This window comes from Sapajus apella, unplaced genomic scaffold, assembly GCF_009761245.1.
Source record: "Sapajus apella isolate SASKATOON/1434 unplaced genomic scaffold, GSC_monkey_1.0 scaffold11, whole genome shotgun sequence".
NCBI classification, from domain to species: Eukaryota; Metazoa; Chordata; class Mammalia; order Primates; family Cebidae; genus Sapajus; species Sapajus apella.
The window spans coordinates 10497558-10523284 of NW_022436951.1; the positions used below are offsets into that span (position 1 = coordinate 10497558).

The following is a 25727-nucleotide window of genomic DNA, read 5'->3' on the forward strand; positions in this document are numbered from 1 at the left end:
TTTTTGAGACAGGGTCTCACTGTATCACTCACCCAGGCCGGAGTACAGTGGTGTGATCTCGGCTCACTGCAGCCTCTACCTACTGGCTCAGGTGATCCTCCCCCCTCAGCCTCACAAGCAGCTGGGACTACAGGCACGCACCATCATGCCTGGCCAATTTTTTTGTTTGTTGGTTTTTTGAGACAGAGTCTCACTCTGTCACCCAGGCTGGAATACAGTGGCATGATCTCAGCTCATTGCAACCTCTGTCTCCCAAGTTCATGCGATTCTCCAGCCTCAGCCTCCTGAGCAGCTGGGACTACAGGTGTGGACCACCATGCCTAGCTAACTTTTTGTATTTTTAGTAGAAACAGGGTTTCACCATGTTGGCCAGACTGGTCTTGAACTCCTGACCTCAAATAACCCACCCACCTCAGCCTTCCAAAGTACTGGGTCTACAGGCATGAGCCACTGTGCCCGGCCTCATATTCTTTATGAACTTTTAAAAATATAAATCCATTCTTAGCTGGCTGGGCACAGTGGCTCACACCTGTAATCCCAGCACTTTGGGAGGCCGAGGTGGGCAGATCATCTGAGGTCAGGAGTTTGAGACCAGCCTGACCAACAGGGAGAAACCCTGTCTTTACTAAAAATACAAATTAGCTGGGCTTGGTGGCACATGCCTGTAATCCCAGCTAGTGAGGAGGCTGAGGCAGGATAATCGCTTGAACCCAGGAGGCAGAGATTGCAGTGAGCCAAAATCGCGCCACTGCACTCCAGCTGGGGTGACAGAGCGAGACTCGATCTCAGAAAAAAGAAAGGAGGATTTAGATCAAGTTGGGGAAATTTGTAAAAATTGTGGCTTTTTCCCTCAAAATCAATAAAATTGACCAGGTGCAGTGGCTCACACCTATAATCACAGCACTTTGGGAGGCCAAGGCAGGCGGATGACTTGAGATCAGGGGTTCAAAACGAGCATGGCCAACACGGCGAAACCCCATCGCTACAATACAAAAATTAGCTGGGCGTGCTACTGCACACCGTTAATCCCAGCTACTTGAGAGGCTGAAGCAAGAGAATTGCCTGAACCCTGGAGGTGGAGGTTGCAGTGAGCTGAGATCATGCCATTGCACTCTGGCCTGGGCCACAGAGCAAAAGACTCTGTCTAAAAAAAAAAAAAAAAAAGCCAATAAAATCATTCATTTGTAGAGAAAACATTGAAACAGGCTTACACAAATACCACCACTGTGCTGTTTTTAAATAGGGATACATTTCATTCTATTTCAAAACATCTAAGTCAAGACTGGTAAATTGGGAGCACCAATGCAGAATCTTTTTTGCAAACAGCAGATTTAAAAAGCACTTAACACATAACACTTTTATTTATTTTTAGGTGGACAGTCATGGACATTCCCAATTGAGACCCACAAGGGTTTATGACTACATTCTCAATGAGTGATGTGCCTGCCAGAAATAATGGGACTGACTCAGGACCAGTGAGAGAAGATACACAGGACGGGCGAGGTGGCTCATGCCTGTAATCCCAGCACTTTGGGAGGCTGAGGTGAACGGATCACCTGAGGTCAGGAGTTGGAGACCAGCCTGGACAACATGGCAAAACCCCGTGTCTACTAAAAATATAAAAATTAGCCGGGCATGGTGGCACGTGACTAATCTGTTACTTGGGAGGCTGAGACAGGAGAATCGCTTGAACTCAGGAGGTGGAGGTTGCAGTGTGTTGAGATTGTGCCACCTGGGCAACAGGGCCAGACTCCATCAGAGAGAGAGAGAGAGAGAGAGAGAAATGGGGGGCGGGGGGGAGGGAAGGAGGGAAGGAAAAAGAAAGAGAGAGCAAGAGAAAGAAGGGAGGGGAAGGGGGAGGGGAGGGGAATGGGAGAGGGGGAGGCACAAATGCAAGACTTGGATTTTTCCGAAGGAATGCTTATGTCTCTCAACAAACATTTGCTGAGCTTTTGCCAGGTGTTAGGTGCTGTGCTAGTTAGAGATGCTCACTCAACCCAGGACAATGAAGCTTTCATTTTCTCAGTCCAACTGAGGAAAAGTTAAACATCAGCTTGAGAAATCAAGACCGAGAAGATGAGTTCATATAACTGTCCCTAGATGAATTCTTATCGTCTTGGTCAGTAAGGCAGGGTCCTTGAAGCTAAAAGATACTTTTTTTTTTTTTGGAGAAGAAGTTTCACTCTCGTTGCCCAGGCTGGAGTGCGATGGTGCAATCTCGGCTCACTGCAACCTTTGGGTTCAAGCGTTTTCTCCCGCCTCAGCCTCCTGAGTAGCTGGGATTACAGGTGCTCACCACCATGCCCAGCTAATTTTGTATTTTTAGTAGAGACGGGGTTTCACCACGTTGGCCAGGGTGGTCTCAAACTCCTGACGTCAAGTGATTCACCTGCGTAGGCCTCCCAAAGTTCTGGGATTACAGGTGTGAGCCACTGTACCCAACTCTAAAAGATACAATTTTGAAAACATTAAACAGAACAGCACAGCACGTAGAAGAAAGGTGTGGAAGACATTGGAGGGATACTAACTTGCAGTGATCTCATCTCACGGCCAGGCAGCCACTGATGCACACACATCAGTGACCATCGTTCGGCTCCACTATCTTTGGATGACGTACGCAGGAAGAAGTCAGCACAGCAGCAGTTTGAAGCGTCTTCCTCTAACACACAGAGTGTTCTTTCTTTGTCTCAAAAACATCTAAGAGTTGAATCCACTTCATGAGGCTATGAAAGTTTTGAAACACTAGCAGATATTTCTCAAAAGCAAATATTCCTGAAGAGTTCATGTTTCTTGCTTTTTGATCACCCCTTATTTAGACCAACTGATGCTCAAATGAGATAAAGCTCTTAAAGGTGTGTTCCCTAGTCACTGATTTTGTTTTTTTTTTTCTCTCCACAAGCTGAGGTCATCGACCACAGGTGGTGGATGACCTCAGCTTGTGGAGAGAAAAATTCACCAGGAGGCTGGGCGCGATGGCTCACGCCTGTAATTCCATCACTCTGGGAGGCCGAGGTGGGCGGATCACAGGTCAAGAGATCAGGACCATTCTGGCCAACATGGTGAAACGCTGTCTCTACTAAAAAAATACAAAAATTAGCTGGGCGTGGTGACTCACGTCTGTAGTCCCAGCGACTCGTGAGGTTGAGGCAGAATTGCTTGAACCCCAGAGGCGGAGGTTGCAGTGAGCCGAGATCACGCTACTGCACTCCAGCCTGGGCAACAGAACAAGACTCTGTCTCAAAAAAAAAAAAAAAAAAAAATCAGAACTGATTTTTAATCATTTCATTAGTTTCTTTAAGCCCTTATCTTTGTCCAAACTTTGTACTCCACTTATCGTTTTTCCCGTGCCATAGTTATTCTTTGTACCATGAAGTTCAACCACTTTGACCCCTTTTCACTTCCCAAGCAACTACTTTCAAATGTCCATATCACTGTGACTTCCTACATCTAGCTTAATCCCCCATTAGAACATCTCCTTTTCTACAGAGTAATGATCTCTGATAAGGAAAAAGACTAACAGGGAGCCGGGTCTCCACACGTCATAAGTTGCCCCATGGAAGTCTTCCAGCCCCCCGTTGCTTTCCCACTAGGAGAATTCCTCCGGAGAAGGAACTTCAGAATGTCAACGCCTGCTTTCTGAGTGTGCCACAATGGCTCTGAATTAGCCTGAGAAGCCTTGGTCAGGAAAAGCAAAGAAATCAGAATTGTAGGGTAAGGCTTCTCCCAAAAGACTCTCAAGAAGTGTCCTTTCGGGCCGGGCTCGGTGGCTCAAGCCTGTAATCCCAGCACTTTGGGAGGCCGAGGAGGGTGAATCACAAGGTCAAGAGATCGAGACCATCCTGGTCAACATGGTGAAACCCCGTCTCTACTAAAAATACAAAAAATTAGCTGGGCATGGTGGCGCGTGCCTGTAATCCCAGCTACTCAGGAGGCTGAGGCAGGAGAATTGCCTGAACCCAGGAGGCGGAGGTTGCGGTGAGCCGAGATTGCGCCATTGCACTCCAGTGTGGGTAACAAGAGCGAAACTCCGTCTCAAAAAAAAAAAAAAAAAAAAAGTGTCCTTTCTGTCTGTACAGATCAGAGTGTTTGGACACTGTGCAGAAGTCTCATGAAAAAACACGTAACTTTATCCTGAAGACGTTTCAGCTTCCCTTTTTAGGTGAAGGATCAAGGGTGTCTGCACGACTAGGAAAAGGGGTAGAGGAGCATTAACAGCCAGCACTCCAGGGCCTGGCTTACTGCTAGGGAAATGGTCATGACGACAGAGGAATCTGAGGAGGCAGGAGGAGCTTGACACAAACAAACAGATATCCCAAATAGGCTAGTTAATAATTTTTTATAGTTGAATATTAAAAAAAAATTCACAAGTTAAAAATGCCATCAGATTAAATGTATTAAGGGAGTGATTTGGAGGGAAAATTTGAACAAGTAGAATCAAACAGAGTTGAAAAAAATCATATTGGTACTAGACAAGAAAGTTTTTGTTGTTGCTGTTTTGCGATGGAGTCTCGCTTTGTCACCCAGGCTGGAGTGCAGTGGCCAATCTTGGCTCACTGCAACCTCCAAACTCCCAGATTCAAGTGACCTTCTTGCCTCAGCCTCCCAAGCAGCTGGGATTACAGGCACCTACCACCACACCTGGCTAATTTTTTGTATTTTTAGTAGAGATGGGGTTTCACCATGTTGGCCAGGATGGTCTCAAACTCCTGATCTCAAGTGATCCACCCACCTTGACCTCCCAAGGTGATTACAGGCATCAGCCACCACACCCAGCCATAGACAGGAAAGTTCTTACAGCTATTGATACCACTTTACTTTGGCAAGGTAGAGTTAGTAACTGGTAAGAGGCATGAAGAGGGCTCTGATGTACTAGTTAAGCTCTGTTTCTCAGTTTGGGTGATGGTTAATATAAAAGTTCACTAAGCTGGGCTGGGTGTGGTGGTTCATACCTCTAATCCCAGCACTTTGGGGGGCTGAGGCAGGCAATCACCTGATGTCAAGTGTTCAAGACCAGCCTTTTCAACCCCATCTTTACTAAAGATACAAAAATTAGCCAGATGTGGCAGCACATGCCTGCAATCCCATCTACTCTGGAGGCTGAGATGGAAGAATCACTTGAACATGGGAGGCAGAGGTTACAGTGAGCCGAGATCATGCCACTGCACTCCAGCCTTGGTGACAGAGGAAGACTGTCAAAAAAAATATTCACTAAGCTGATTACTTTTGATATGTGCCTTGAGGTATATTTCAAAGATAAGTTTACTGGAAAAAGTACTTCTGGAATGATAAAAATAAAGACCTCCAAAAATCTATACCTCTGTAAGAGTAACAAAAACACTGGAAAAAAGGATCAAAATCAACTTTTTCAGAGCTCTGGAAGTTAGCCAAAAGCTTGAAACATCACTAGCAGCCACTGAGGCAGAAGAAGTTTGGAGGTCCCCAAAAACTCTTAACTTCACAGCACTGCTACTATTTGACCTGTCGGGCGGCTCGCTAAAAGGCTCCATTTTCAAGGTTTCTCTTTACTTGACTTGATTCAGAGCTGATGCTGCAAGAACAGCTTTATCCCTAGGTTATTTGTTGAAAAAAACTATGGCAATTGTTAAAATGTGCAGCTGCCTGAGAAAATATCTGTACATCACATATCTGATAAGGAACTTATAGCTAGGCTATTTAGTCTATATAAAGAATTCTTACAACTCAATCTGAAAGCGGGTAAAGGATTTAAGTAGACATTTCTAGCTGGGCATGGTGGTTCACGCTTGTAATCCTAGTGCTTTGGAAGGCTGAGGCATGATGATCGCTTGAGGCCAGGGGTTTTAGACTAGTCTGGGAAACATAGCAAGACCCCATCTCTACCAAAAAAAATTTAAAAATTAGCCAGGTGTAGTGGCATGTGCCTGTAGTCCTGGCTATTCAGGAGAATAAGTTGGGAGGATTGCTGGAGCCCAGGAGGCTGAGGCTACCGTGAGCCTCTGTACCACACTCATTCCACTGCATTCCAGGCTGGGTGACAGAGCAAGACCCTGTCTCAAAAACTAAAATAAGTAGACGTATCTCCAAAGATGTACAAAGGGTCAAAAACACATGAAAAGGTGTTCAACATGATTAACCATTAGGGAATACAAATCAAAGTCACAGTGCAGTAACTTGACACTCACTAGGATGGCTGATCTAATAAAGACAGATCACACATGTTGGCAGGAATATGGAAAAATTAGAACCCTTATACCCTGCAGGTGGGGATGTAAAATGGTCCTGAAAACAATTTGGCAGTTCCTTAAAAAGTTATACATAGAGTTACTATATCATCATCAATTCCATTCTTACGTATATACCCAAGAGAACTGAAAACGTACTCATACAAAAGCTTGTAAACTAATGTTCACAGCATGATTCATAAGAGTCAAAAAGTGGAAAAGGCCCAAATGTCTCCACAAATGGATGAATGGTTAAAGAAATATGGTTAAACATATGGAATACTATGTTCTGAAACATCGATGAGCACTGAAGGCATTACACTAAATGAATGAAGCCAGTTACAGAAGACCACGGACTGAAATATCTGGAATAGGTAAATCTATAGGAACAGAAAGCAGCCTCTGTTCTCCCGGGGCTTGGAGAAGCCGAGCATGGTGAATGCCTGTAATGGGTATGTGGCTTCTTTTTGCAAGGATAAAAATGTCCTAAAATTAGATATTGGTGATACTCAATGCTGTGAATATATAAAGCCACTGAATTGTACATTTTAAAGGATATATTTTGTAGTACGTGAACATCTCACTAAGGCTATTTTTAAATTATTTTTATTTTTACTTATTTATTTTTGTTGAGACAGAAATATTATTGCCCAGGCTGGAGTGCAGTGGTGTAATCTTGGCTTACTACAACCTCTGCCTCCCGGGTTCATGCAATTCTCCTGCCTCAGCCTCCCGAGTAGCTGAGATTACAGGTGCATGTCACCATACCCAGCTGATTTTTCTATTTTTAGTAGATATGGGGTTTCACCATGTTGGCCAGGCTGGACTCAAACTCCTGATCTCAAGTGATGCCCTCACCTCAGCCTCGCAAGGTGCTGGGATTACAGGCGTGAGCCACCACACCCAGCCTCAAATATCTTGTAAAAAATAAAAATAAAAGGGAAACAGGTGAGTGGCTGTTTTCAGTCTGCAGGGAACTGTTACCTGGAAAGGTGTGGAGCCTCACTCCTACCCTCCCCACCAGGTGGCGCTGAGCAAGGTAGAGAAGAACAAAAACTCTACCCCTGCAGAGCAGCCCCCACTCCCTAGCAGCCCACAGCCTGGCATGAAACCAGCACGATTATCTTGCAGGGGATAAAAGGCAGGAGACAGGAAACACATTGCCTCGCCTTGAGAGAGAAGAGGGATCCAGGTATTTACACCCCCATGGACCAAACACCTTTTTCCTTCTGTGTTGCAATCTCGCTACATTTAATTTGTTGTTTTCTAATTAAAAAGGAGTACATGGAGGGCCAACTGAACTTGAACTGTTTCTCATCAGAAGCTGTAAACTCAGTCTTCCTGTTCATTAAAAGAAAAAAAAAAGCTTTCCTTTTACTTGACGCCCGTTCATAGCATGCCTACAGAAATAAGTAACCGTGCTGGAAAACAATCTGGAATTGCTGGACAGAAACAGTCACTGTGATCGTTTAAGATATAATATACCTAAAGCAAGCAGCACTGTGGTTAGCATGTTGCGGGTACTCAGGATAAGTAACTATCGTTTCAAATACCTTTTCCTTAAATGCTCTGCTGGTGTGGTGCTCACTACCCTGGAATAATCTTAACTGAACAGTGCCCTCCAGAGGCCACTGGGAATTCAACGGTGCTGACAGTTTAAAGATGGTCTGGAAAAATACCACAGAAAATTATCATTTAATTGTCTTTTTTTCCCCTTTTTTCTTTTTTTTTTTTAAGATGGGGTTTCACCATATTGGCCAGGACAGTCTCGATCTCTTGACCTCATGATCCGCCCACCTCGGCCTCCCAAAATGCTGGGACTACAGCAGTAAGCCACTGCGCCCAGCCCATTTAATCGTCTTTTTCTTTTTTTTTGAGGTGGAGTTTCGCTCTTGTTACCCAGGCTGGAGTGCAAAGGCGTGATCTCGGCTCACCACAACCTCCGCCTCCTGGGTTCAAGGAATTCTCCTGCCTCAGCCTCCCGAGTAGCTGGGACTACAGGCGCGTGCCACCATGCCCAGCTAATTTTTGTATTTTTAGTAGAGACGGGGTTTCACCATGTTGATCAGGATGGTCTCGATCTCTTGACCTCGTGATCCACCCACCTCGGCCTCCCAAAGTGCTGGTATTACAGGAGTAAGCCACTGCGCCCAGCCCATTTAATTGTCTTTTACATTGATGTGGAGTCAGCACCAGAGCCTGGTGTCCCAGGATGTATTAGAACCTGATCGATTGTCTGATTTATCACCCATAGCAGCCTTTTTTTTGGCCAGGGCTTGTCTGTTTGCAAGGGATGCTTCTGAGGACATGGAGATTTGGGGACACAAGTCCACCTAGGCACAGTGGGAACTAGTGCTGGAAACTGCCAACCCCTGGAAGGTACTGTCCCATCCCTTTTTCTGGGGACACTGTGTCTCAGCCCTGTCCTTTTCTGCACGTCCACTCTGTGTTTCTCTAAAGAAACTGGCTTCCTCTTGGCATCTGCCATCTGTAACTGTAGCATGGGTGTGTGGCTCTGGCTCTTTCTGGACATGAATCCAGATGTGCTTCCGCTTGGCCTTCCAGCTCATCTCATGCAGCAAAACAGCTTGGTCTCTCCCTGGCTTGATTCCAGATTTTCAGGGATGAAACTGGTTGTCAGTCAATTCTAATGGCCGGATTTAGTGCACCTATCCCTGGTGGGGGGCCAGGAGGTGGAAGTGGGGATGCGAGTGTGTGTGTAGGGAGATAGGGCCAGTGTCACGTGACACAAAACAAATTTAGCACATATGGAAGGGCAGACATGTCAAAGAGGCTGTTTTTCTACAAACCCAGACCTAGTATTTATAGGGCTTTACCATGTGTCATGCACTGTTCTACTTTTTTTTTTTTTTTTTTTTTTTGAGACGGAGTCTCACTCTGTTGACCAGGCTGTAGTGCAGTGGCACGATCTCAGCTCATTGCAACGTCTGCCTCCCGGGTTCAAGCAATTCTCCTGCCTTAGCCTCCCCAGTAAATGGGATTACAGGCGCCTACCACCCCACCTGGCTAAATTTTTTGTTATTTTTTTTAGTAGAGACGGGGTTTCACCATGTTGGCCAGGATGGGCTCTATCTCCTGACCTTGTTATCCACCTGCCTCGGCCTCCCAAAGTGCTGGGATTATAGAAGTGAGCCACCGTGGCCAGCCTGTTCTAAGAACTATCTAAGCACCATTTCATTTAATCCTTACAAACCTTCTATGAAATTTGATCCTGCAATCATCCCCTATGAAGTAGCTGCTGATAACGATGTTTGTGTATCTTTCCCTAGTTTTTCTAATGCATTTTATTCCTATTTTAAAGATGAAGGAACCAAAGTTTAGAAAGTTTAAGCCATGACTTAAGCCAAGGCAGTCTGATTCTTTTTTTTTTTTTTTCAAGTTAGGTAATGAGCTGACATCGTAACAAGGTTTGAGGGTGGCACATCTCACACACGTGCGTGAACACCCAGTCATCATACTCACGAACTACAAAAGGATCGATGCAGGCCGATTCTATTTTTCTTTTATGTGTGTGTGACGAAGCCTTGCTTTGTCATGCAGGCTGGAATGCAATGGCGAGATCTCGGCTCACTTGCAACCTCTTCCTCCCAGGTTGAAGTGATTCTCCTGCCTCAACCTCCTGAGTAGCTGGGATTGCAGGCACCTGCCACCACACCTGGCTAATATTTGTATTTTTAGTAGAGACAGGATTTCACCAGGTTGGCCAGGCTAGTCTTGAACTCCTAACCTTAGGTGATCCACCTGCCTTGGTCTCCCAAAGTGCTGGGATTACAGGTATGAGCCATTGTGCCTGGCTGGCTGATTCTAAAGCCTGGAGGTTAAACACTCACCAAACCTTCCTTCCAGAGTAGCCCCTATGGCACAGTAGATAATTTGGCTATGCAGAAAAAAACATCAAATTTGGTCTGGTTCTCAGGGGGGTTATAATCTGGTTAAGGCAGGCAAGATTTATACATGCAAAACAATGAGTAAATGACAGGAGAGGGATCAAGTACTAAATTGCATGTTGCAATTAAATTTGTTTTATATTGCTATGTAACAAATTACTACAAATGTAGAAGCTTTGGAGCAATACCCATTTATTAGCTCACCGTTCTGTAGGTAAGAATACAGCTGCTCACGCCTGTAATCCTAGCACTTTGGGAGGCCAAGGTAGGTGGATCACCAGAGGTCAGGAGTTTGAGATCAGCCTGACCAACATGGAGAAACCTGCTTCTACTAAAAATACAAAATTAGCCAGGCATGGTGGCATATGCCTGTAATCCCAGCTATTCGGGAGGCTGAGACAGAATCGCTTGAACCCAGGAGGTGGAGGTTGCAGTGAGCCGAGATTGGTTTCAAAAAAAAAAAAAAGAATACAGCTGTGGCATGGCTGGGCTTGTGTTGACTGGAGTTGCCAACAATCTCATCTGGGGCCCAGGGACCTTTTTGAAGGGGTTAAAATATGCTATCCTGGCATACTGATTATTTAAGTTAAAGGGACTTGAGAAACAGCAGGTGCAAAAAGATCGCTTTGACCTTCATCGTGTTTCTTAAAAGCAGAAGATTGAATTCCCATGTGAAAGACACCCTCCCTATGCTAGCAAGAGGCAACATTCTTGTCATCAAGGGCAAGACACTTGAGGTCAAGGAAATTCTGTACAAACAAGCCTTTCTTTCCCTAGTTACTTTCCTACCCTAATAACTATTCTAGCGCAATCCCTTTTGCCTTACACATTTCACAGTTTACTATTGTGTCCAATCCAGAATGGAAGAAACTGACAATAACTGCTTCTTTGGGTCTTCATTTTTTTAGGAGGGCTCCTGTAAAACATCTGTAAAGGAATTTGTATGCTTTTGGCCGGGTGCAATGGCTCACGCCTGTAATCCCAGCACTTTGGGAGGCCAAGGTAGGTGTATCATGAAGTCAGGAGTTCAAGATCAGCCTGGCCAAGATGGTGAAACCCCGTCTCTACTAAAAATACAAAAAGTTAACCAGGCGTGGTGGCAGGCGCCTGCAATCCCAGCTACTGGGGAGGGCTGAGGCAAAGAACTGCTTGAACCCAGGAGGCAGAGGCTGCACACAGATCACTTGAGTTCAGGAGTTCGAGAGCAGCCTGACCAACATGGAGAAACCTCTGTCTCTACTAAAAATATAAAATACATGCCTATAATCCCAGCTACTCAGGAAGCTGGGGCAGGAGAATCACTTGAACCCGGGAGGCAGAGGTTGCAGTGAGCCAAGATTGCACCACTGCACTCCAGCCTAGGCAGCAGAGTAAGACTCTGCCTCAAAAAAAAAAAAAAAAAAAAAAAAAAAAAAAAAAAAAAAAAAAAAAAATCTATCTTATCTCAATTCTCAGGACCATAAGAGGAGAGAGGTGGTTTTCCTGTTCCTATCTCTTCCAAGCTCACCAGTTGTTGGCAAAGTTCAGTTCTTTGTGGTTGGAGGCCTGAGGTCCCTTTTGCCTATGAGTTGCAATCAGGGACTGCTTTCAGCTCCTAGAGGTTGCACCTCTTCATCTGCAGTCCACAATGGTGATTGTTTGCCTTCCTCTAGACCTGCTGGAGCATTTCTCTGACTGCCAAACTCTCTGCTTTGTTTGTTTTGCTTGTTTGTTTTTTGAGACAGTCTCACTCTGTTGCCCAGGCTGGAGTGCAGTGGTGTGATCTTGGCTCACTGCAACCTCCGCCTCCTGGGTTCAAGCAATTCTTGTGCCTCAGCTTCCCAAGTAGCTGAGATTACAGGCACATGCCACCATGCCCAGCTATTTTTTTTGTATTTTTAGCAGAGACAAGTTTCACCATGTTGGCCAGGCTGGTCTCGAACTCCTGACCTCAAGTAATCTGCCAGCTTTGGCCTCCCAAAGTGCTGGGATTATAAGTGAGAGCCACCTCGCCCGGCCAAACTCTCTGCTTTTAATGGGCTAATGTGATTAGGTCAGGACCACCTGGATATTCTCCCTTTCTTTTATTTTCAGTTTTTTTTTTTTTTTCTGAGATGGAGTTTTGCTCTTGTTGCCCAGGCTGGAGTGCAATGGCGCAATCTCGGCTCACTACAACCTCCGCCTCCCAGGTTCAAGCGATTCTCCTGCCTCAGCCTCCCAGGTAGCTGGGATTACAGGCATGCGCCACCATGCCCGGCTTATTTTGTATTTTTAGTATTTTATTTAGAGACAGGGTTTCGCCATGTTGGACAGGCTGGTTTCGAACTCCTGACCTCAAGTGATCCACCCGCCTCGGCCTCCCAAAATGCTGGGATTACAGGCGTGAGCCACCATGCCCAGCCTAATCTCCCTTTCTTAACGTCAACTGTGCTCTGTAACATAACCTAGTCACCAGAGTAAAATCCATCAAATTCAAAGTCCTGAGGATTAGGCAAGACATATACACAATGGGGCGTCTGGAACTGGGGGACCATTTGAGAATCCTGGATACTACTCCACATAGATTATGTGGACGTGCAGGTCTGAGATGTTTGCAGGAGTGGGAGGAGGAAAGGCTTTATGCAGGGCCTTTCACTGGGCCCTGAAGCATAGGCCATGCTAGAGAAGACGGCATGCCCTGGGATGGCCTTAGAAACTCAACCACGTGAATTAACGATACTTTGGAAATTTTAGGGGATAAGAATTCCAAAGAATACTAGAAAAAGTTTCATCAATGAGATGGAGGAGGGAACTAGCACTACTAGATGTTACAACACAATTAAAAGACTGGGTAATGAGCATTAAATAGACATACAGATCAGAAGAAAAATAGGATACCCAGAAATGGAAATGTGTGCATATTGCTGGGTGCAGTGGCTCACACCTGTAATCCCAGCACTTTGGGAGCTCGATGTGGGCAGACTGCTTGAATGCAGGAGTTTGAGACCACCCTAGGTGACATGTGAAACCCATTCTCTGTAAAAACTACAAAACATGTTTTTTTTTGTTTCTGGCAACTTTCATTTAATTTTTTTTGTCTTTTTTTTATGTTTTGTTTTGTTTTTGGTTTTGTTTTTTGCCGCATCTACTATGAGAATAAAGACCGTTCTCAGCAATCAGCCTGTTGACATTCCAGAAAATGTCAACGTTACTCTGAAGGGATGCAGGGTTATCATGAAGGACCCCAGAAGAATGCTGTGGAGGGACTTCAAACACATCAATGTAGAACTCAATCCTCTTGGAAAGAAAAAAAAGAGGCTCCAGGTTGACAAATGGTGGGTGACAGAAAGGAGGTGGCTACTGTTGGGACTATTTGTAGTCATGCACCGAATATGACAAAGGGTGCTGCACTGGGCTTCCGTCACAAGATGAGGTCTGTGCATGCTAACCTCCCCATCAACGTCGTTATCCAGGAGAACCGGTCTCTTGTTGAAATCCGAAATTTCTTGGGTGAAATATATATCCCCAGGGTTCGGATGAGGCCAGGTATTCCTTGTTCAATATCTCAAGCCCAGAAAGATGAACTAATCCTTGAAGGAAATGGCATTGAACTTGTTTCAAATTCAGCGGCTTTGATTCAGCAAGCCACAACAGTTAAAAACAAGAATATCAGGAAATATTTGGATGATGTCTATGTTTCTGAAAAAGGAACTGTTCAGCAGGGTGATGAGTAAGATCTAAGAGTTGTCCAGCTACAGAAACAAGATGCTGGATGATTCCTAAGACCTATGTGTAATGTTTAAATGATGCAATAAAAGAACCTACTGATTTGGAAAAAAAGAAAACTACAAAAAAATTAGCCGGGTGTGGTGGTGCATACATGTACTCCTAGCTACTTTGGGGGCTGAAGTGGGAGGATTACTTGAGCCCTAGAGGTTGAGGCTGCAATGAGCAGAGATCATGCCACTGCACTCCAGCTTGGGCGACAAAGAGAGACCCGTCTCAAAAAAAAATGTGTATGAAAACAAGTGTGTGTATGTACACGTATAAATCATAATAAATCATCCCATTACTGGGTATATTCCCAAAAGATTATACATCATTCTACTATAAAGACACATCAACACGTATGTTTATTGCAGCACTATTTATAATAGCAAAGACTTGGAACCAACCCAAATGCCCATCAGTGATAGACTGGATAAAGAAAATGTGGCACATATACACCATGGAATACTATGCAGCCATAAAACAGAATGTGCTCATGTCCTTTGCAGGGACATGGATGAAGCTGGAAACCATCATTCTCAGCAAACTAACACAAAAACAGAAAACCAAACACCACATGTTCACACTCATAAGTGAGAGTTGAAAAATGAGAACACATGGACACAGGGAGGGGAACATCACACACCGGGCCTATTGGCGGTCGGGAGGCAAAGGGAGAGTGAGCATTAGGACAAATACCTAATGCACGCGGGGCTTAAAACCTAGATGACAGGTTGATGGGTGCAGCAAACCACCACGGCACATGTATACCTATGTAACAAACCTGCACATTCTGCACATGTATCCCAGAACTTAAAGTATAATTTTAAAAAACATAATAAATCAAACCTCACAAATTGAGGAAAATTAATGATTAATAAATGGTATTTAGGCAGGGCGTGGTAATCCCAGCACTTTGGGAGGCCAAGGTGAGTGGATCACCTGAGGTTCGGAGTTTGAAACCAGCCTGACCAATATGGTGAAACCCTATCTTAATAAAAAATAAATAAATAAAATAAAATAAAATAAAATAAAATAAATGGTATTTAGATAATTAAATAGCAACTTAGAAAAAAATTAGATTTATAATTTCCAGCAAACATCAAAATAAATGCTCATTAAATTAAAATTTATTTATTTAATTTTTTAATTTTTAATTTAATTTTATTTATTTTTTTAAAGACAGGGTTTCACCATGTTGGTCAGGCTGGTCTTGAACTCCCGACCTCAAGTGATCCGCCCGCCTTGGCCTCCAAAGTGCTGAGATTACAGGCCTGAGCCACTGCGATGGGCCTAATTGTGTGCTGGTTTTTTTTCTTTTTCTTTTTTCTTTTCTTTTTTTTTTTTTTTGAGATGGAGTCTTGCTCTGTCACCCAGGCTGGAGTGCAGTGGTCGGTCTCAGCTTACTGCAGCCTCTGCCTCCTGGGTTCTAGTGATTCTCCTGCCTAAGCCTCCCAAGCAGCTGAGATTACAGGCGCCTGCCACCATGCCCAGCTAATTTTTCTATTTTCAGTAGAGACAATGTTTCACCATGTTGGCCAGGCTGGTCTTGAACTCCTGACCTCAGGTGATCCACCCGCCTCGGCCTCCCAAAGTGCTGGATTACAGGTGTGAGCCACCGTGACTGGCTGTTAAAATGTAAATAATAAAGATAAATTTAAAAATATAATCACTAAAATTGGTAGAAGAGAGTTACAGGTCTTTGGAAAAATGACATCATCCTAAGATTTGAAGCAGTGAAAAGATAATTATAAAATAAAAAGCTCAGACTTACTTACAGAAACAGTTAAAACTTCCATACAGTAATAACAACATTTAAAAGATTAAGGAGAATTTTAACCACACGGGGTAAAAAGATTAAGATCTATAACATCTAAATGCATGCCCAGTGCTGCAGATGAGGGCCCCAAAAGATAATGGACAAAAGACATGAATAGATCGTTTAGATGACAGGTAAAATAAAATAGAAAAAAAAAAAGAAAAACTAGGGCAAAATGGCCAAACTTCCTGATCAAATAAATGCAAATTAAAACTACAAAAATGAGCCATATTTTCATTAAGAAAACATAAATTTAAATTTTAATATCCAACATGGAAATGCTTCCAGCACACTGGCATTCATACATTATTGTTAGGGGTGTAATCTGGTAAAACAGTGTGTCTAACACAATTTGGCAAAAATGTCCTTTGACATAATACCTTCATTCCATGAAATCTGTCCTAAAAGGATGGTTCAAAAGGAAAAAAAAGTCATGGTCACAAGCATTTTAAGCAGCACATATGCTAAAATTGAAACGACACAGAGAAGATGAGGATGAAAAAATAAAATTTTTTAAAAAGTAAAAAAAAAATAAATGCAGTGTTAAATGTAACACTGACAACTGGCAAGGACAGAAAGAACATGCTTACCTCAATTACCGCCGATGATTATACCTATCAAGACTACTTAACAAGGAGGAACATGCTCAAATGTGTTAAGGGAAAAGTGTAGCCACACCAGACCAATCTGGTTTCGCTTTTGCTGTTGTTGTTTTGTTTGTTTTTGTTGTTGTTGTTTTTTTTTTGAAAGGGATTCTCGCTCTGTTGCCCAGGTTGGAGTGCAGGGGCATGATCTCGGCACACTGCAACCTCCACCTCCCAGGTTCAAGGAATTCTCCTGCCTCAGCTTCCTGAGGAGCTGGGATTACAGGAGCATGCCACCACACCCAGCTAATTTTTGTACTTTTAGTTGAGACGGGTTTCACCATGTTGGCCAAAATAGTCTCAATCTCCTGACCTTGTGATCCACCTGCCTCGGCTTCCCAAAGTGCTGGGATTACGGTGTGAACCACCGCATGCGATCTTTTTACATCGAGATCTGTTTCTCATTCGCCATGGACCCCTGAGTCATGTGACCTCAGCATGCCTAGATAAACCAAGCCTGCAACCACAGGAAGAACCTAAGTGTTTGGGCTGAGGAGTGGGATGGAATGAAGAAGTGGACACTGTATGGCAGGATCCAGAATCCAATCAGATTGAGCTCTGGCATCAACCCATGGCCAGATCCAGCCATATCACGTATCCCAGCATCTCCTCATTGCAAGATCCAATCAGGTTACACCTCATTACCTTATGCTTATAATGCCAGACCCCGCCCAGGGCTTGGGGAGGCAGTGCTTTGGGAGCTATCCCTGGTGTTCTCCTTATTGCAAGGAATAAAATCCCTTGCCAAATCCTCCTTCACTGTCATCATTGGGCTGTCACCTGTCACGTGACTGAACCCGCCCATTGTGTGAGTAAGAAAAGGATAATAGAGAATTCTGCATGTAGCATGATTAAAAGTAATTCCTGTGGTGTTTGTGATGCTGTGAGAAAAACAGCACTTTTGTATATTGTCAGTGGGGATACAAATTAGTATAATCTCTTGGGGAAAGCAATTTGCAATAAGAATAACAAATTTAGAATGTGATTTATTTGAGGATCCCACTTCAAGGAATTTATCCATTACATACACTTACACATACACACACAGACACACAAACATAAAATTTATTGCAGAATTTTTTTTTTTTTTTTTTTTTAAGATGAAGTCTCGCTCTGTTGCCCGGGCTGGAGTGCAGTGGCACGATCTTGGCTCACTGCAACCTCCACCTCCCAGGTTTGAGCGATTCTCCTGTCTCAGCCTCCTGAGTAGCTGGGATCACAGGCATGTGCCACCACTCCCAGCTAATTTTTGTATTTTTGGTAGAGATAGGTTTTTACCATATTGGTCAGGCTGTTCTCGAACTCCTGACTTCAGGTGATTCATCCCCCCTCAGCCGCACAAAGTGCTGGGATTACAGACGTGAACCACCACACCGAGTTCAGAATCTTAACACAGAAAAAAAAAAACCACCACCAGTTGGTGACTGATCAAATAAATCACATGAGGAAACTCCAGTGGGATACTACACAGCTGTTAAAAAGAACAAGAGACAAAGTGACATGTTCTGATTTGAAATAAGTGCTAAGACGGGTTTTTGAGATTTAAAAACAAAGGTTAAGATTCAGAATACTGTGGAGAGTGTGCACCCATTGTGTAAAAAAGAAGATAACAGAGAGTATTTGTAGATGGTTAGAGAATCCCTGGAAAGATACTGGGAACAGAATGAGGCTTGGGGTGTAGCTAGAGGTAGTGACAAGAAAATGGAGGTCTGAACTGAGGAAACTTTTCATTCATTGTCCTTCCATTCTATTGCATGCACATGGTAAAAGCATTCTTTTCCAGTGAAAAGAATCAATAAAGGTAGTCTGAAAAACATATTGTAGATAAACATAGATTACAAGGAAATAGAAATATTAAATCTGTTGAGTTAGCATGATAGAGCTGTAGGCACATGGTCACAAATTAGATCTTAACATAGAGAAATTAAATTAATGGAGAATTAGGGTGTTCTTTTCTTTAAAATGCTATTTTGGGCTAGGTGCAGTGGCTCACGCCTGTAATCCCAACACTTTGGGAGGCTGAGTTGGGTGGATCACGAGGTCAGGAGATCGAGACCATCCTGACCAACGTGGTGAAACCCCCCATCTCTACTAAAAATACAAAAAAATTAGCTGGGTGTGGTGGCGCATGCCCGTAGTCCCAGCTACTCCGGAGGCTGAGGCAGGAGAATTGCTTGAACCCAGGAGGCAGAGATTGCAGTGAGCCAAGATTGTGCCACTGCACTACAGCCTGGGCAACAGTGTGAAACTCTGTGTCAAAAAAAAAAAAAAAAAATGCTGTTTCAAAGCTGCCATTGAAATAAATAAAAATTAGTGTGGGAGGAGAGAAGGGGTACTTGAGGAATTAACTGATAGAATTATAAATATGTTGTTCTAAAATATATAAACAGGAGAAGAATGAGCCACAGAGAGTTTGCAAATGGTCCTGGCAGCAAGCACTTAGCAAGAGGAGCCAGTGCGTCTGTGCCTCGCAGGGTAGCTGGCCAGGACACACTGACTCCTCTCTTTGGGAATTCAAGGTCAGGCCTAGAGAACAAGAGAGGAGAAACGGGTGGAGGAGTTAGAATAAGGTCTGGTTTATAGATCCCAAGGAAAACCAGTTCTCTGGAGAAGGTTGGTAGTAAACACAGGGTGGAGGAGAGACATCTAAATCCTGTAAACCTCAAAAGAGACACCTTCCTTAGGAGGATAGGGTTAAACTCTCTACTTGTGAGACAATTACTTTCAAAGTTTTAATTTTTCATGCCTCTCGGTAAAAAAAGAAAATTGAGAGGCTGGGTGTGGTGGCTCACGCCTGTAATCCCAGCACTTAGGCAGGCTGAGGCAGGTGAATTGCTTGAACCCAGGAGTTCAGGCCAGGCTGGACAACATGGTGAAACACCACCTTTTAAAAAAACACAAAAAATTAGCCAGGCCTGGTGACACACACCAGGTGACACAGAGAGACTGTCTCAAAAAATATATATATGTATATATATTTATATACACATATATGTGTGTGTGTGTATATATATATACACACATATATATATATATTTTTAACCTGAAGTGCTTAGTATTTTAAAAGTTATGTAGTTAAATATACTTCAAGCTTTTCAAAAATTTGTTTTAACACTTTGAGATGTGATAATCCAGAAGTATAGCTTGAAGTAAGTTCATAATAAGTGGGTGCTACTTTTTTTTTTTTTGAGACAGAGTGTCACTCTGTCTCCTAGGCTGGAATGCTTGGCTCACTGCAGTCTCTGCCTCTGGGTTCAAGTGACCCTCCCACCTCAGCCTCCCAAGTAGCTGGGATTACAGGCATGTACCACCACAGCCAGCTAATTTTTGTATTTTTAATAGAGATAAAATATATTTTGGCCAGGCTGGTCTCGAACTCCTGACATCAAGTGATCTGCCCACCTCAGCCTCCCAAAGTGCTGGGATTATAGGCATGAGTCACCACGCCTGGCCGGATGCTGCTTTTAACACCTGCCATAGCTGAGATACCTCACAAGGATACATAGATTCAAATGGAAGAAATATGTTAGCGGCGGCATTTAATCAATCTTAATAGTCATTTTCCAACCCTATCCACCACCTGTGCTAACATTTGGTTGAAACTGTACATTGACTTTGTCAAGTTTTTCTTGCAAACTCGAAAGCTACCATACTTTTAATAGTTTTTAACATATAGCTCCTCTAAAATTCTTTGGAAGATTTAAAAATATAAAATTTTGTTCTCCAGATTTTAAAGATGCATGTGAAACTTTTTGTTGGCAAATGTAATCATTTTTGTAAAAAAAAAAAAAAGTCATATAACTATGGAAACATTTCCTAATACCCATTTTGAAAATGCCCTTTGCATAGCATGGCTTTCTTTCAAAAAGTAGATACTTTCTTATTTATTGTTACAACGTCATCTTTACCTTGGAGAGACATGTTGTTTGTCTGTCCTTGCAAGAACGCCTCCAGGAAGGAGGCCACCGGGAACTACTGTACTTGGTTTCAGAGATAAGTGATTCAAGGTGCTCAAATTTGAATCACTTGTCTTTTCTGCAGAATAAAAATCCCAGTCATCTTTAAGTTCTATAACTCTAATAAATGCTTTGTCTAGAAATAAACATCAAACCTCTATATAGTAAGATAATTTCTTTTATTTATTTATTTATTTTTTAATAGAGACGGGGTTTCACCATGTTGGCCAGGCTGGTCTCAAACTCCTGACCTCAGGTGATCTGCCCGCCTCGGCCTCCCAAAGTGCTGGGATTACAGATGTGAGCCACCGCGCCCGGCCATATAGTAAGATATTTTCATCCTCACTCCCTGAAATAAGCCAAGAGGATGAAATGGCTGAATCAATTTCATACTCTTGGACTACTTTTGTAATCTTACCTAAAATATTTTTTTAAATTATTGACATATTTAACTTTTTAAAAAAATTTCAGAGTTAATGTGATAATTTAATGTATTAATATATAAACCAAAAATAAAATTCTAAGCCCTCCAGCTGGCTGACAGGACCCTGCTTCTTGGCCAAGGGGATTCCAAAGTAAACCTGAGAAACCGGTTGAAGCCATGATGGGAAAAGGGGGTAAGACATGCCACATTACATTCCTTCCCTTTGGAAGTCAGGCACAACAGACCTACATTAACATTAAAATAGAGATTTCAAGACAGACAAAACAGACTCTTTGTAGCAATAAGATACCAGATGCTGACCTGACTCTCGCATAGCATCATATGACAGACAGCAGGCACTGACAGAAATTGAAGCATTTTATTCCAAAATATATTTTTTGACATATTTTGAAACAGCCCTGCAAAGCTGTCTCTTGTGGGGAAAGTCTACATTCTATAAAGAATCCCCTTCCTTTCTCTCCTGCTGATTCAGAAGAGATTTAACTAAGTCTAGCACCTTTTACAGTCTGATAAGAGATGTTTGCCATCTATTTTTTTTTTTTTTGGCTGCCTAGGCTGGAGTGCAGTGGCAGGATCTCGGCTCACCTCAACCTCCACCACCTGGACTCAAGTGATTGTCCTGCCTCAGCCTCCTGAGTAGCTAGGGATTACAGGTGCACACCACCACACCCAGCTAATTTTTTGTATTTTTAGTAGAGACAGGGTTTCATCATGTAGGCCAGGCTGGTTTCAAACCCCTGACCCCAGGTGATCCACCCACCCGCTTCAGCCTCCCGAAGTGCAGGGATTATAGGCCTGAGCCACCACACCCGGCCTCTGCCTTGCCATCTATTCTCTCTGAAGCCTGCTACTTGGAAGCTTCATCTACATAGGAAGAACTTTGGCCTCCACAACCCCTTATCTTAACCCAGACCACTCACTTTCTATTGAATCCAGGTCTTTTTTTTTTTTTTTTTAGAGTCTTGCTCTGTCACCCAGGCTGGAGTGCAGTGGCACAATCTTGGCTCACTGCAACCTCTGCCTTCCAGGTTCAAGCGATTCTCGTGCCTCAGCCTCCCAAATTGCTGGGATTACAGGCACCCACTACCACGCCTGGCTGATTTTTTTCAGTAGAGATGGGGTTTCACCATGTTGGCCAGTCTTGTCTCGAACTCCTGACCTTGGGTGATCCATCCGCCTTGGCCTCCCAAAATGCTGGGATTGCATGCGTGAGCCACCACACCAGACCTGATTCCAGGTTTTTAGATAATAACTCTTTCAACCAATTGTCAATTAGAAAAATCTTTGAGTCCACCTTTGACCTGGAAGGCTGTCCCTATATTGACTGATGTCTGCCTGTAACTTCTGTCCCCTTAAAAGGCATAAAATCAGGGCCGGGAGCAGTAGCTCACGCCTGTAACCCCAGCACTTTGGGAGACCAAGGTGGACAGATCACGAGGCCAAATGGTGAAACTCCATCTCTACTGGAAATATAAAAATGAGCCAGGTGCGGTGGCACGCCTGTAATCCCAGCTACTCGGGAGGCTGAGGCAGGAGAATCACTTGAACTCAGTAGGCGGAGCCTGCAGTGAGCAGAGATTACACCACTGCATTCCAGGCTGGGTGACAGAGCAAGACTCTATCTCACACACACACACACAAAAAGGTATAACATCAGGCTGTAACCTAACCACCGTGGGCACATGTTTTCAGGACCTTTTGAGATTATGTCTCAGGACTTGGTCACTCATATTTGGCTCAGAATAAAACTCTAAATATTTTACAAAGTTTGACTCTTTTCGTCAACATATAATTTGTAAATCTCAATTCAGTGCAATTGGGACATCCTGAATTCTTTTTTATTCTAGTTAAAGCTACTGTTACCTGATGTAATTTTCCCATAAAGCATTGTTTTAACTAACAAAATCGTTGAATTTTGAAAAACATATCGTTTCTGGTACCTCTTTCCTTTAGTGACATCACAAATAAATAGGTATATTTCATTATTGAAACAGAAGCAAGCAAATATTCTTTAAAATAATTTTTTTTTTTAGACGAAGTTTTGCTCTTGTTGCCCAGGCTGGAGTGCAATGGTGTGATCTCAGCTTACCACAAACTCTGCCTCCTGGGTTCAAATGATTTTCCTGCCTCAGCCTCCAGAGTAGCTGGGATTACAAGCTTGCACCACCACGCCCGGCTAATTTTGTATTTTTAGTAGAGACGGGGTTTCTCCACGTTGGTCAGGCTGGTCTTGAACTGCCAAATCAGGTGATCTGTCGTCCTCAGCCTCCCAAAGTGCTGGGATTACAGGCATCAGCCACCCGGCCCAGCCAAAAAATTTTTTTATTTAAAAAAGTTTTTACAAAAATAGAGATGGAATTTCACTGTTGCCTCGGCTGGTCTTGAACTCTTGGGCTCAAGTGATCCACCCACCTTGGCCTCCCAAAGCACTCAGATTACAGGCGTGAACCACCGTGCCTGGCCAGAATCAAGCAAGTGCTGTACTCTTAATTGGAACATGTGTGCAACAGCAATACTTAAGTCCAACTGTATAGCTAATCTCCCCCATGGCACTCTTTCTTCGAAACTTCAGCAGTATTTCTGTGTCTCTTCCAGCAGAATTTGCTGACAAAACCGTGTGTTCTACCTTGTAGCTATGTTGTTTTCCATGCACTATTTTAGCTATTTTTACCACATCAGGAAGACTTTTTCTACTGGTATGTAGGTTTTCGCCTTAAGAAATTATGTTTTTAAAAACCCTCACAACAGGGTCTTAAATATTCAGTTTACTAAAACTCTGAACTAGATTTAGTACTGCAAAATTTTAAACACTGCTAAAACATTTTAAACTATTTGTATTCGTGTTGTGAATATTTCGATTTTAAATATCTTGCTAATTGGGATGGCCTCATATCATCAAGTATTACCATAAGGCACAATCTATGCTTAGGATGAAGTTTTTCTTTAATGCTAGTGGTTGTAAGTTTGTATTTCACAGGGTCTCCTGACGAATTTTGTTTTTGTCTGACTTGTCAGTCTACATAGATTGTCATTGCCTTACTTCATCATTAGCACAGCGTAGCGGGAAGAGAAGTGTTAACTCAGTTCATTCTTATTGTTCGCTTACACCTGCATTCATTGTATTATTTTTAGGCTGGGAGCAGTGGCTCACTCCTAAAATCTCAGCACTTTAGGAGGCTGAGGTGGGAGGATCCTTTGAGGCCAAGAATTTGAGACCAGCCTGGACAACATGGTGAGACCCTCATCTCTGTATATGAAAAATAAAAATAAGAAATTTCTTCAATTTTTCTGCCCATTTGGTAAAGGTTAATTCAGTTGAAACAAAGTAATTTAATCCATAACCCACTGCATCAAGTGAGCCTACATAAATTCCAGTCCCTTGACATAAGCCCAAAGTGGATTAAACAGGCTAGGCACCATGGTTCACACCTGTGGTCTCAGCTACTTGAGAGGCTGAGATAGGTGGATTGCTTGAACCCAGGAGTTCAAGGCTGAGTGAGCTTTGATGGTGTCACTGCACTCCAGCCTGAATGATGGAAAAAAAAAAAAAGGAGTGGTGAATTAACCAGTGAGGGGGCCTTTATGGACCGTCCCCTCTTCCCTCAGGATGTGTCATGGACTACTCAGAAAATGGGACTCACTGATACTCAGATTGAGCAAGGAAGTCAGTGTCAATCCATATCTAAATTATTGGTCAAACTCATTTTTTTTAAAGATTAAAAAATATCTTGGGGTGCTAATATAATTTTTCCTCTTACTTATGGATCTTCTCAGGTTTCCCACCTTAGCAACCACCATTCTAGAGCATAAGCCATTTTCTGGTGACTTCCATTTAAGTTCTTTCTGCCCATTCCGCCAGTTCAGATGAGGATTTCACAGGAATGGGTATCTGGACTGAATAAAACCCTTGAGTCAGGGAAAAACACCCAGATTTGCTGTGGAATTTAACAGAGATCTGTACTTAACAGAGCTTGAATTTTTATTTATTTATTTATTTGAGATGGAGTCTCACTCTGTTGCCTAGACTGGAGTGCAGTGGTGTGACCTCAGCTCACTGCAACTTCCACCTCCTGGGTTCAAGCAATTTTCCTGCTTCAGCTGGGACTACAGGCGTGCACCATGATGCCTGGCTAAGTTTTATATTTTTAGTAGAGATGCGGCTTCACCATGTTAGCCAGGCTGGTCTCCAACTCCTGACCTCAAGTGATCTACCTGTCTCAGCCTCAAAGGTGCTGGAATCACAGGCGTGAGCCACCATGCCTGGCCAGAGCTTGATATCCACTTCCCTTGCCCCCATAATGGTTCAGCCCTCCTTTCAGGGTTGTTTGTGAAGATACATATGTGATTCCCAAGGTCAAAAGTTTCTTAATAAATCCCAGGCCCATTTAAAGTGAGCAACCTTTCAGTCCGGCCATGCACTTCAGCTGTGGAACTAGCCCAGTCTTCCTCTCCAAAAGGAAATGGCTAAATTGAAGTCAAAGAGACATTGCAAGTGATCGAATCATCTTTTCTTTGGTGAACAAGGAGCCCTGAATTAGGGACCTGTGGGATGAGTCAGCTATTTTACCATCCCTGCAGCCCTGGCATCCAAGTTTCTGTGACTCAAAGATAAGGGATCCAGGATACTCACACCTTTGTGTGTTCTCCATACAATTCAACATTGTTATTCCAAGTCATCAAAAAAGCTACTCGTCAGGCCAGGCTGGTGGCTCACACTTGTAACCTCAGCACTTTGAGATACCAAGGTGGGCAGATCACTTGAGGTCAGGGGTTCGACACCAGGCTGGCCAACATTGTAAAACCCCATCTCTACTAAAAATACAAAAAATTAGCCGGGCGTGGTGTGCACCTGTTGTCCCAGCTACTTGGGAGGTAGAGGCAGGAGAATCGCTTGAACCCGGGAAGTGGAGGTTGCAGTGAACCAAGATAGTGCCATTGTGCTGTGTCCAGCCTGGGTGACAGAGCAAGACTCTGTCTCAAAAATAAATAAATAAATAAATAAGCCTCTCGTAGTCAGCGCTTCAGAGCA

The 25727-nt window shown here is 43.4% G+C and overlaps 1 protein-coding gene, 1 non-coding gene and 1 pseudogene across 5 annotated transcripts in view; 1 reads left to right on the top strand and 2 right to left on the bottom strand.

The window, feature by feature from the left end:
- Nucleotides 1-25727, bottom strand: part of PDZD2 (PDZ domain containing 2) — a 466872-nt gene that overhangs the window by 269186 nt on the left and 171959 nt on the right. The window lies entirely within an intron of this gene.
- On the bottom strand, nt 9594-9698 carry LOC116552450. Its single transcript, XR_004269385.1, has one exon. It is a non-coding gene; the product is annotated as a small nucleolar RNA U13 (small nucleolar RNA).
- On the top strand, nt 13217-13963 carry LOC116552127 (annotated as a pseudogene).